This window comes from Myodes glareolus, chromosome 8 (genome assembly GCF_982192425.1).
Source record: "Myodes glareolus chromosome 8, mMyoGla1.1, whole genome shotgun sequence".
In the NCBI taxonomy this organism is placed as follows: domain Eukaryota; kingdom Metazoa; phylum Chordata; class Mammalia; order Rodentia; family Cricetidae; genus Myodes; species Myodes glareolus.
Genome location: NC_142033.1, coordinates 41,838,552 through 41,852,523, shown reverse-complemented (window position 1 = coordinate 41,852,523; position 13,972 = coordinate 41,838,552). Strand labels below are relative to the sequence as shown.

Here is a 13,972-nt window from a genome sequence, read left to right as displayed (position 1 = left end):
CACACACAAAATAAATGCACACACGCAGGGTGTGCACACACACACTCTTAAAATAAATCTCCTTAAAATGAATGAAATAGTGGGTTTCTAGCTAAGGCATAAGTAAAAACATCCCAGAGCAATGGGAAATCAAGTGAGATTGACTGAGATTGACTCATTTTGCTACCTAGGAGCCTTAATTCAAAATCCCTGCAGGGAGGATGATTTCAAATGAAATTGTGAACAGGAAGAGGAGGGACAAAATGAGTCAGGCCCCGAGAAGGCCACGGGGGTCTTCTAGTCACGGAGGATCCGGTCTTTACCCAAAGACCAAAAAGGTAAATTTCTCCTAGTTTAGAAAAAAAAAAATCACCTCTCCTGTACTCTGAAAAACTGGGAGGAGGGAAACCAGAATACATAAAGGAAGTTTGGCCCAGCCTAGTGATGTAAGCCTGTGATTCCAGCTACTTGGGATGCAAAGTTGGAGGAACAAAGCTCAAGGCCTGTGGGTCAGGGCAACTTAGCAAGACCCAGGGTCAAAAATTAAACCGCCAAGAGAAAAGAAAGGGAGTTGGTAGAAAAAAAAAAAAAAAGGAAATGGTAGAGCATTCCTAGCATGCAACAGGGCCTAGACTTAATCCCCAGAACAGGAACGAGGGATGGGAAGAGCAGGAAGGAGAGAGACCTTGTAGACATGGTGCTCTTTGGAAAGGTCAGGGCGAATGATGCACGGCATAGACACAGTGTCCGATATGCAGTGTATAAGATGGGACGATGATGATTCTCTCATAAGTGGTGTTAGGAGAGCTGGCTTCCTACCCCAACCCTCACGGCAAAATAAAACTCTAGTGATTTAAGGTTCAAAATATCACAAGTGTCCACAAACTGACCCATGTGTAACTAAATACCTGGGAACACATAGAAAGATAGAAACCAAAGAAGCCATTAAAAAAAGGAGAAAGGATGGAAGGAGGGAGGCAGGCAGGCAGACAAGCAGACTCTCAACAGCTTCACTATTAACAGCTAACTTAGTATGAAAATAGCATCCTTAGAGCGCACGCCTTTAATCCCAGCACTTGGGAGGCAGAGGCAGGTGCATCTCTGTGAGTTCGAGATCAGCCTGGTCTACAAGAGCTAGTGTCAGGACAGGTTCCAAAGCTACAGAGAAATCATATATATATGATTATGATATATGATATCATATGATATCATATATACATATGATATATATAAGTATATATATTGGGGGAGGGAGGTTGTACATGTGTGAATGTCAGAGAGGAATTTGAGAGAATTTGTTTGGTTCTCTCCTCCCATCACGAGGGTTCTAGAGATGGAACTCCAGTCATTAGCCTTTACCCCAACCATCTCACTGGCTGATCTGAAGATATTTCTAAGCTGTCCTGAAATCAATCTGTGGAACGGTCTGTGTAACCTGTTTCTCATCAAGCATTTTTCCATCTAAACCCTGTTTGTAGGAGCCCAAGAGGACAAGGAGGTGCTTGCAGGCCTCCAAAGGCCAGCACTGTGTACAGACTCTGGCTCATTCACACCATCTGGAGCCACTCTGTATCCACACCTAAAAACAAACAAACAAACAAACACATACATACATACATACATAAAGGGGGGGAGTCAGCCTTCTTCTTAGTGAACTGTGTACAATGGAAATAGAAAACTCAAAGTAAATATGATCAACCTTTACAGGCAGATTATATTTGCCCTTCAGAGTGTGACTTAGCCCGTGTCCTGTAACAATACTAGTCTTTCCTTCCTCCTAGATGATCTTCCTCTGCTAGCAGTGTTGTTCCAGAACAGCCCTTATGTAGCCCAGATCTGTCTGCTACTTGATATACAGGTCACAACTGCAAACTTCACCTTTCCACCTCCACCTCCCAAATCCTGGGATTACAGGTGCACATCACAACCAGCTTCACTAAAATGTTCTGAAAATGAAATTCAAATACCAAAATGTAATCCCAGCTCCTGGGAGGCAGAGACAGACAATCTCCGTGAGTTTGAAGCCAGTCTGGCACTAGCAGAATTGGAAAAGACAGACTTGCTACTATCCTGGACAATTCATCACAAGTGTAAACACAGCTCTCTACAAGTCTGCCTTTAAATTTATTAACAGAATTCAATTTGACCTGCCTCTCCTCCCAAAGAATCCGTATCAGTCACCACCAATCTCAACACTTCCCTCACCTCTTCAAGCCACAGCATTCACTGAAAATATATTTATAGAATTCTTTTTGGTAGACCCATATCTATCACCATGCACAAAACTCAAGTCCAAATGGATCAAAGACCTCAACATAAAGCCAGCCACACTGAACCTTATAGAAGAGAAAGTGGGAAGTACACTTGAACGCATTGGCACAGGGAACCACTTCCTAAATAGAACCCCAGTAATACAGACTCTGAGAGAAACAATTAATAAATGGAACCTCCTGAAACCGAAAAGCTTCTGTAAAGCAAAGGTCATGGTCAACAAGACAAAACGACAGCCTATAGAATGGGAAATGATCTTCACTAACCCCACATCAGACAGAGGTCTGATCTCCAAAATATACAAAGAACTCAAGAAATTGGACACCAAAAGATCACATAATCCAATAAAAAAAAATGGAGTACAGACCTAAAAAGAGAACTCTCAACAGAGGAATCTAAAATGGCCAAAAGACACTTAAGGAAATGTTCAACATCCTTAGTCATCAGAGAAATGCAAATCAAAACAACTCTGAGATTCCACCTGTAAGAATGGTCAAGATCAAAAACACTGATGACAACTTATGCTAGAGAGGTTGTGGGGAAAAGGGAACACTCCTGCATTGTTGGTGGCAATGTAAGCTGGTACAACCCCTTTGGATGTCAGTGTGGCGATTTCTCAGAAAAGTAGGAAACAACCTTCCTCAAGACCCAGTAATACCACTTTTGGGTATATATCCAAAGGATGCTCAATCATGCCACAAGGACATGTGCTCAACTATGTTCATAGCAGCTTTGTCTGTCATAGCCAGAACCTGGAAACAACCTAAATGCCCCTCGATTGAAGAATGGATAGGAAAAATGTAGTACATTTACACAATGGAGTACTATACAGCAGAAAAAAAACAGCTTGAATTTTGCAGGAAAATGGATGGAGCCAGAAAACATCATTTTGAGTGAGGTAACCCAGACAAAGAAAGACAATGATCACATGTACTCACTCATGGGTGGTTTTAAAACATAAATCAAAGAAAGCCAGCCTACAAATCACAATCTCAGAGAACTTAGACAACAATGTGGACACTAAGAGAGACTTAGTAAGAGAGTGAGTTTCAGGACAGTCAGGGTTGTTACAGAGAAATCCTGTCTGAAAACAAACAAACAAAAAACAAAACAAATACTTTTTCCCTTTTAGTAGAAAGGACAGAGTTGGTTAGGAAACAAGAGTGTCAACATGCAACTGAAGCTGAACACTGTAACCAATCTCACTTCACATTCACTTTGGAGACATTATGAAGCTGCACTGTGCTGGGCAAGACTTAACAAGGCCACTGAGTCAGAATGCTGGGAATCAGCTTCAAAGAGGCCTTTGATGGAGGCATTTAAAACTCTGCTTTCTCTTCTTTCCTGCTGCTAAGGCTGCTTGCCTCTATAGCAGACATCCTTGAAGTTAGGCAACAGTACCGACATCAAAGGAGTGGGTCTAATCCTTGGGGACACAACCAGCTTCAACACTTGTTTCCTAAAATGTGCAAGCAAGGACCTAGACTGCAGCTCTATTGGCAGTGGGCTTGCCTAGCTCACAGGGTGTGATTTCCAGAACCTCATACACAAGAAGGGCATGGTGGCACATGCCTGTAAGAGCTGGCACCTTGCAAAGGACCCAGATTAGGTCCCAGCACCCACATCTACTTGTAATTCCAGTTCCAGGGACCTAATGATCTCCATGGGTACCCGCAGTCACATGATACACATAAATCACAAAGACGTGCACACACGCATGCACGCGTGTGCGCACACACACACACACACACACACACACACACAAATCAATAAATAGCTTAAAAGTTAAAAACACACTTAAAAAATTTCCAGATAATCTAGGGAAGTTGAAGGAATTATACATGGGCATAAGTAAGGATGGCTCTGAGCACATGAAATCAGCTAAGGGCCTGATTTTAAAGTCCCTACTTTGAAATTTGGAAATAACTCACACTAAACACTTATTTATCTTGCCATGTCAGTACTTTCCTAATGAAGTTACTATTTGTGACAACAATCTAACTGTATGTAGAATCTGATACACAGTTTATGTGGTACAAAGGAAAAATTCAGTCTACACAGCAAGCTCTCAAGCCCACCTACTTCTAAACAATTTATAGTAAGGAAAAGCAGCAAAATGATGCTGGCTGGCAGTCAGGAAGCCAAGAAAATCCCCAGTGCTGTGGAGCTGGTCAGCCTCTCTCAACTAAGACTTTTCCTAGTGACATCTGACAATAGTAAGTTGGTTGGATCATGCTGCTTCTATATCCAGTGAGGAAATTTTCCAGTGTCAGTTTTTAATCTACCACTAGAAACAAATACTCAGGCCTGGTATGTGGGTTCACCTTGCCTAATTTCACCTTGGGGGCAGGGTCAAATTTAATAGTCTGCTTGCTGTGGAGGTCAGGAAAGAGACATGTGATTCTTTCTACTGCAGTGTGCTTTTGAGAATGCTGCTCACAGCCAATTTGATTCCTTAAAGAAATAAAACTGAAAAGTAGTTTGCAACTTGGCCAAATCAGTTAGCAATCAGTACCAAGAGCAAAGCAGTCAACTGATTCCGGTGGGCCTCAAAAGTGCAGAAACACACCCTCTCTCTCTCTCTCACACACACACACACATACACACCATAAAAGTAAGACAAACCTTAAAATAAAAATACTGGGCTGATGAAATGGCTAGAAAGGTAACGGTGTCCGCTGCCAAACCTGGTAACCTAAATTCAATTCACAAGAACTACATGGTAGGAGAGAACTGTTGCCTGCAAGCTATCCTCTGACCGTCATGATATGTGCACGTGCACACACACACACACACACACACTTAACGTTTAAAATTTTTTAAAAGACCCCATATAGTAAGCCGCCCTGCCACATTTTTAATAACTGAAGGATACGTGTAATGATCTGTTCTGTCTCTTTAAGAGACAAGTCACGCCCACTCCCTCCCCATCCACCGAGACAGGCAGATCTCCCTGCTTGCAGCCTTTTCTGTCTCCCTCTTCTCTCTCTCTCTCTCTCTCTCTCTCTCTCTCTCTCTCTCTTCTCTTCTCTTCTCTCTCTCTCCCCCTCCCCCCCATCCTTCTCTCTTCTCCTTTTCCCTTCGCCGCTCAGGGTCCTGCAGCGAAGTTTCGGCCACTGAAGCTCCTCGGGGATTAGCAACATTTTTTATTAAACCATTACAATACTTATCTATGAAAAAATAAGTACAAACAGCCCAAACCTTATGTATTTTTGTTTGCTTTTTCTTTCTTTCTGTCTTTCTTTGTTTTGATCTGTGTAGCTCCAGCTGTCCTAGAACTCTGCAGACCAAGCTGGCTCAGAACTCACATAGATCCACCAGCCTCTGCCTTCTGAGTGCTAGAACTAAAGGTGTGTGCCACCACACCCAGACTGTCCTGTTATTTAAAACATTCCATACCCTAAGTGCTACATGCAAAGGGGAGAGAAATAATGAGACTTCTCACGGTAGAGTTTAATTTCTTCTGATGTGAAGGAGAGAGGGGCATGAAGCTCTAGCCCCCATCATTTGAGATGAGACAAGGACAACTTGAGCCCAGTTCTGGGCTAGTCTAGACAGAACAAAATCCTGTCTCTGAAGCCCGTGTCTTCTGAATTTAATGTGTATGCTCTAAAGATTTCCAAGTTTTACTTTTGTTTAAAAACTTTCTTGTGTATGTAAGTGTGTGTACGTGTGTGTAGAGGGCACAAGAGGGCACTGGGTGTCCTCTCCTGGTGACTCTGCCTAATCCATTGAAGAATCTGAATCTGGGTTGTGTTTTCTCTGCCAGGCTGGAAGCCAGCAAGGGACAGCCATGCTTTTGTCTCTGCCCTCCCCAATTGGGATTACAGACACACACACACACCAGATGCCGGCCTTGTCACACTGGGGTCTGAACTCCAGTCTTCATAAGTGTGCGACAAGTACTCTTAACTGCTGAGTCATCACCTCTCCAGTCCCCCTGTCTTTATTATGTGGATTGGGCCTAGATACTTGTACTGTGTACTACTGAGCTATGTAGCACAGCCCTAGAACAGAACTTACTTTCCTTTACTAGAGTCGTCATCTCTAGGGATAAGTACAACTCAATTTTTCTTTTTTTAAGACAGGGTTTCTCCATTGCTTTGGAACCTATCCTGGAACTCATTCCACAGACTGGATGGCCTTGAACAGAGATCCATCTGCCCCCCAAGTGCTGGGATTAAAGGTGTGTGCCCCACCACCAAGCTTCTCACAGTGTTTTATGAGCCTTGGGCCTTTTTTAAAAAAAAAAAAAATTTGATCTACGACAGCACAGCTAACATGAATTTCATTTCACTCTTTACAATGTCACAGACACAAAACTCACTCTGGCCATTGAGTTTATGACACCAGCATTTTTTTTCCTCATAAAATTGAGAATTTCTACCTTCTCGTTGAAAGGGAACTCTTCACAGCTTCTTCTCAGCATTCAAATTGTCAGGATCACTACTCCTGTATCCAGGTCTGTTAGTAAACCTGAATACAGTGTTAACAAGCACGAACACTGAGTCCTGAAGTAAATGGTGACTATGTGACTAGCAAGCAAGTAGCATACAGAGTGTGGATACACTGAAGCAATGTGATACCACCCACTCTGCATAGGAGTGCTGAGATTACAGATCTGTGCTACCATATCCAACATTTTCTCAAAGGTTCTGGGGTTCAAATTTGGGTCAAAAAGCCAGCTAGAAGCACAAGGTAAGACCCTGCTGTTAAGAGCCAGTACAGTCAAGCTCAGACCCAGCTCCCCAGGCAGATTCTATACTGTAGTTGTATCTGATAAACAGCCCTCAGCTGCTCAGAGATCTAGGGAATATGGTATTTAAATATTTAATTATTAAAAAACTTTTCACAACAAAAAGAGACATGTTGGCTCTTAGCAGCAGCACTCTATTTCCTCCAAAAAAGACAGAAGACAAATGGGCACACAACAACATCCATCTGCAATTCGCCTCAACTGCCAAGCACTGACCACCGGGTAAAACTGCCTTTCATCTGAACTGAACATCTCCAGAAGTGGACAGAATCGCTGGAATCGACAGCCTAGCCGCTCAGGTTAAGGTAGGCTTGTCTTCCTACAGATTTCTTAGCCCACAGGATCTTCTGGAGTCTGGGAAGACAAATATGTCCTTCAGCTATCATGGAGGACACTGAGGAGGGGCTCTAGGTGCCAATCGTAAGTTCTCTGTTATTTTTTAATCAGTAACTCAAGTAAAATTTTGTGCTTCTTAAAGATCTCTGATGTAGTTTGATAGCTGAGAGGTTTTGTCAGTTTAAAAGGACCTCAAACAAATTTCAGTAAAATACAAATACAAGACCTACAAGTTGTAAAGGTGTGAGGACAAATACAAGTTATCAAATTTCTCTCACATTCTGCCTTCCATAGTCTTAAAAATACTTTTCATTGTACAAAAATATGTCACAGTCATTATACAATGTATGTGTCTAAAACTTTTGTTTTCACAAACCCAGAGAATTCTTGTGAGTTCTAGGGAGCTGAATTGAAGAATCCACCTTAAACGGGTCAGATACATCCCCCTCAATTCCCTGGTCCTAATTTTTTTTTTCTTAATTTAACTTTGTTCTCTGTTCTCCCAATACCTTAACCAGGTGTAAGAGATACCAGACATTTTCATGCCACAAACACCGGACAGGAGCAAAGAGACCAGTTATGCCAGGATGTGGTCAGCACCCAGCCTTCTCAGATTCCCCTCCCCCAAAGACGATGCCCACAAATAAGCCTGAAGCAGTCTCAAGAATCCGCCTTCTCAATTCCTTCAACCTGTGGTGCCTAATCTGCTTTTTTTTATTATAAAAAGAGATAGGAATGTAATGATTGTTCTGTCTCTTTAAGAGACAAGCCATGCCCACTCCTTGCCACGCCCACTCCCTCCCCCATCCACTGAGGCAGGCTGATCTTCAGCTTCTGGCCTGAGCTCTCTCTCTCTCCCCTCTTCCTCTTGGAGAGGTAGCTTCTGCCTCTCTCCCCACTTCTCCGCTTCCCCCTACTCTGTCTGTCTCTCCTCTTCTCTCTTCTCTTCCTCTCTCTCTCTCTCTCCCCCCTCCTTCCCCTCCATAACCCACCTAATAAATGTCCAACTTGACTCTACATGAGGTGCCTATCCATTTCTCTCACCCACCGCCTATCTGTCGCCACTGGGAACCAGACACCCCAGCAGTCCAGGAGACCCGCAGCATCTGTGCCTCCCACCAGCCGCCTGCCACACCACTTGCCAGGGGTCCAGTCAGCCACCACATGCCAGCCACCTTGGTTTGTGGACCTGCCGCGTGGTCTCCACCCCGCTGCCGGGAACCCGCAGCAAATCCATTACATTTTGGTACACCTGCCCTGAGAAGCAGAAGCAAACGGCTCTGTGTTCAAGCAAGTTCTAGGCCAGTCAAGTGCTACCTAACGAGAACCTTGTATGAAAAAGGGAGAGTGGGAAGAGCGTTTGCCTAGCACTCATAAGGCCCAGCTTTGATCTTCAGCACTGGGTAGGCTGGAACAGAGAAGGCACTTAGTTAAGAGCACACCTGGTTCTTGCAGGGTTCCTGACCTCTGGTCTCAGCAGAGGTGAGGCAGCTCATAACTGCCTCTTCCGGATTCCTAGGGCATCTGCATGCACATACACAACTAGAACTGAAGAAGATAATCTTCATGGTCTTCTGGTTTTCACATGCATCCACACACACAGGAAAAAGAAGTGCACGATCATCTCTGGCTACACAGTGTCTGAGGACAGCTTGAGCTACAGCTATCTCAAAAGTAAAACTGGTTCAGGTATGAAAGCAATTTCATCACACTCAAATGTCTTGTATATGACAGACATTTGACTGTCCATATGACTTGGACAGGAAGTCACAGTGTAAATGCCAGAAGGGGCTTCAGGACCCATTTGACACAGGACCAGTTATGCAAATTACAACTGTTTCAAGGTTACAAAGACAACTTCAGAATGGCACAAAAATTAGACAGCTAGCCCTGGGCTTTCCGTTACTTAACGACACACTTTTTTTTTTTTTTTTTTGGTTTTTTTCGAGACAGGGTTACTTTGTGTAACAGTTCTGGCTGTCCTGGAACTTGCTTCGTAGACCAGGCTGGCCTTGAACTCAGAGATCTCTGACTCCTGAATGCTGGGATTAAAGGCATGTGCCACCACTGCCCACCTTAGACACACTTCTGAACAACACTGGCATCTCTGCTGGGAAACAGGCAAGGAAAAGACAGACTCAAGGCTTGCCCACTACTGCTAAAAACTGTACTAAAGATAGTTCAATTATCAAGAAAATAAACCTATCTTATACCTAAAATATCAATTATTTTTTGCCTAGGAGTCAAAACTCCCCAACTCCTATCATAACAACCAATTGTAATAGAAATTTTTGTAGTACACTCTGGTCAATGAAAAAAGTTATCTCTGGGTCGTCAAAGTGGTTTAAGAGTTAAATGCTATCTGCCAACAAGCTTGACGAACTGAATTCAATCCCCAGAACCCATATTGTGGAAGAACTGTCTCCCACAAGTTGTCCTAATTTAGATACAGATAAACACAGTTTAAAAAAATAAGCAAACAAACAAAACCCACCTTATATTCTTACTTTCTGTTTTGTTTTTCAAGACAGGGTTTCTCTGCGTAGTCTTGGTTATCCTAGAACTCACGCTGATGACCAGGCTGGTCTCAAACTCAAGAGACCCAGCTGCTTCTGCCACTGGAATGCTGAGATTAAAGGCGTGTGCCACCACGCCCAGTAGTATATCCTCACATTTTAAAAAGACCCAAAAAATGCAGGGCGGGGAGGCACACTCCTTTAATCCTTTGAGTTCAAGGTCAGCCTGGTCAACAGAGTAAGTACCAAGACAGCCTGGGCTACAGAGAAACCCTGTGTGTAGGGGGACCCCAAACTTTAAAGGTATCCTTTTCAGAAGACACATCACTGAAAAGGTAGAGAGCAGACAGAAAGCACAATAAACCTCTAGCTGCACAGAAGGTGAATGAAAACAGACGGTGGGACATGGCGGCTGGGAAGGTGCTAAGGAACTCTGGAACAAGGTTTGGGGATATAGGCAACAAATGGCACCTTACAAGTGGTTCTATCACAGCAAGTCTCTCCCACTTCTGTCTTTAAGACAGGGTCTCACTACGTAGCCTTGGCTGGCTTAGAACTCATTATATAGGCCAGGCTGATCTCACACTTACAGAGATCCACCTGCTTCTACCTCCTGAGTGCTGGAATAAGAGCCTAGCCCTGAACTTCTGGTCCTTTGCCTATATCTGTAAAGTGTTGGAATTATTGGGATTATAGTCAAAGACTACAAGGCTGAGGTTGTATAGTGCTGGGTATCGAATCTGGGGCCTCATGCGTGCTAGGCAAGTACTACTGAGTTACATTCCCGGGCCCTTACCTACTTAAAGAAAGCACTAGCTGGGCATGGTGCCTCATACCCGTAAGGTGACCAACCTGGGCTGTGCAGTGAAGTTTCAGGTCAGCCAAGGCTACACAGAAGACACCGTCTCCAATAAATAAATAATGGCAGGGGGAGAAATGTAAGAGAAAAAACACTGAAATAAAGAGGAAGGAACTAAGGGCCGAGAGTTCCAGTGGCTTGCCCAAAACCACACAGCACACAGGAGCGGGCCTCAAGTCCTCTCATTTCTCCTTTCCTAAAAACAATTTCGGTAATAAATCCTTAGGGACCCTAACAACAGGCAGAAGAGTTTACAGGAAGATACAGAAGAACCAACGGGCAGCCCCACCTCTAAGAGCTGAATTACTAAACACAATGAATTTTATTCCAGCACACAAATATCTGCCCAAATAAATATTATAAATTACTTCATTGTCCAACCTCAGCAAAAAGCTCAAAATACACACAAACACACATTTCTACTAGGCTAACTTATTAAAAACATGTATTTTTTAATTTATGTGATGTTGTTTGTCTGTGTGTGTGTAGACCAGCTATGTGCAGGTGTCCAAGGAGGTCAGGTAAACGGCAAACTGGTGTCTGGGGAGGGCCTGCTCTCTGGACATCAATGGGACGTTCTCACTGCATTACTGAGTGGCAAGAAAGGTCAAGTTCAGGGCCTCTGTCACAAGGACACTGCCCCCTGTGGAGGCTCTCTGCCCTCATCTCCCATTCCACTTATGACTAGACTTTCGGTGTATGAAGGAGGCACATAGCACCATGGCAGTTCGCCCTGCCCACTCCCAAAACTCACAAAATTCATGTCCTTCTCAAATATAAAACACCTCATTCCATTCTAATAGCCCTCCACCAATATTTACTCCTGTGTCAGACCGAAGTCTAAAGATCTGTCTCAGATGGCTCAGTGGGTAATGGAGCCTGTTGCCAAGACTAACACTCTGAGTTTGATCCTCAGACCCACACAGTGGAAGAGAACAGACTTTCTCAAACCGTCCTCTGACCTCCACACAGGCTGTCATTGCACACATGCTCACCCCTAGATTCCTGTCACAAATGTAAAGAAGTCTAGGATCTGGAGAGCTGGCTTAGTAGTTAAATACACATATCAAGTTCAATTCCTAACACCCACATCAGGTGGTTCATAACTTCACTTCTATGGGAACTGACATCCTGTTCTGGACTCTGTAAGCACCTGCATTCACGTGCACACATCAATACAGCATACATATATATATATAACTCCCAAATATTAAAGACATCTGAGCTGGGCTGGGCAGCGATGGCACATGCCTTTAATCTCAGCACTCAGGAGGCAGACGCAGGCGGATGTCTGTGAGTTTAAAGACAGCCTGGTCTATAGAGCAAGTTCCAAGACAGTCAGGGCTACACAGAGAAACTGTTGTCTCAAACAACCAAATAATAACAACAGTAATAAATAAATAAAAAGTAAATCTGAAGCCCAAAGGCTTACCTAAGTGCCATCAGGCTGGGAATGCAGGCGGTACAGTACCTGCCAAGCATGAAGCTGACTACCGAATGAATGGATGCCATCAGTTACCTGTGAAGGGAAGGAAGGCTTCCATAGGAAGGCCGTCTTCCACAGAACATGCAGTCCCTCTGGAACCTGGGAGCACCACGAAGCTCCTAGGCATTCTGCCCTTCAACCTTCTGAACTCTAAGCCAGCTGATAGCAGGGCAGCCTCAGAACTTTGAAAGTGCTTTTGGGGTCGTCTATCTATGAAAGGTACCTGATCACCCGTGTCCTTATCAAAAGGCAGCTTGAGATCCAATGCTCAGTACAAAACAAAACAGTCTGGCTCCCTGCACTCTCCCACACACAGGTGGGCTTTCTCACTGCTCCCCAGGCACTGGCTGAGCACAGGACGACTCAGGAAGCACTCTCTAAGAGTAAGGCTTACCAGCAGCTCTCTCCTCAGCCCTCACCAAAATCTTTCTGAAAGGATGCATTTGTGAACACATAAGCTTAGTGCTGTGCACTTTACAAACTCCAGTTTCTAAGCACTGGACAGGTGCATAAGCACTTCCCAGCTAGGTGTTTGCTGAAGAGGCAGCCTACTCTTGCTTCCAGTTCACTCTTGGAGTGCTTGAGCTACTACAGCAAACACCACTGCCTGAGCTAACAGAAACACTTGTTCACACTCCAGAAGCTAAATCCCCTTCACAGTGGCTATGTCCGTAAGACAGAAGCAGCAAACTTCTAAGGCTCTGTTTGGAGAAGGCATGGGAAAGAGGTGCTAAGACAGGGTCTCCTGTGGCCCAGTCTGGCCTTGAACTGACAGTGTGGCGAGGGAAGCCTTGCCTGAGCGTCCACAGTGAGTGCTGGGGTTCGGGCTGTGTGCCGCCACACCAGGTTCTGTCACAAGAGTTCCTCCTAATATTACCGTGTGGCCAGTTAAGGTTTCAAAGACACTTTTTGAAGAAATACAGACATTTTGGATAATACAACATTGCCTTTTTTTTAAGTTTTTTAGGTTTTGGGGGATTTGTTTTTGTTTTCGAGATACAGTTTCTCGGTGTAGCCCTGGTTGTCCTGGATAGAACTCGTTCTGTAGACCAGCCTGGCCTGGAATTCTCAGAGATTTGCCTGCCTCTGCTGGGATTAAAGGTACATACCACCACTGCCTGGCAAACCTTTTCTAAATGACTTTTTAATATCTATAATTGACTCATTCCAGAAATCACTTTAGACAATTTACCAAGTCATCAAGGGGTTAGCACACAAAATGTCTTAGAGGACTCAAGTTATTAGCATTACTGAGAGGAATAAATCACTTAGCCTTGGGGCCTTTAGTCTGTCCATAAAGCAGGACTGATAACAACAGAAACCATTCACTTTAAAGGAGTGTGCAAGGATTCTTAGGAGTTCTTTAGAAACTGAGAGTGGCCAGGGTCTTTAACCCTCAGCTGTGTGCTACCTTACACTGCTGACATCCTCCTGGGACCGTGGATACTATTCTCCTGCACAGGAAGGAAGGCAAGAAGAAAATAGGCTACCTATTCTGAAGTCCCACTGATTTGCTGATTTGTCTTTTCTCAGCTATACTTGACTCATGGACATTCTCCAAGAGTCTCTCTACCTGGTCAAGGCACAGGGAAAAAAATTACCATAAATGACCAAATAATGTTTCAATTAAATTAACTATTTATTTATCTTCAGTATCATTGAAGTTTCAAATTTTGAAAATAGTTCCTAAAATGTCTTGTCAAGGGTGTTTACTACTCTGGGGGCGGGGGGGCAAAGCTATAGTTTGGACTTGCCCACTGTGTACAAAG

At 43.9% G+C, this 13,972-nt stretch overlaps 1 protein-coding gene across 2 annotated transcripts in view; it reads right to left on the bottom strand.

Annotated features, from left to right (window-relative positions):
* The window catches only part of Smim14 (small integral membrane protein 14), a 49,588-nt gene that overhangs the window by 27,406 nt on the left and 8,210 nt on the right, over window positions 1-13,972 (bottom strand). The window lies entirely within an intron of this gene.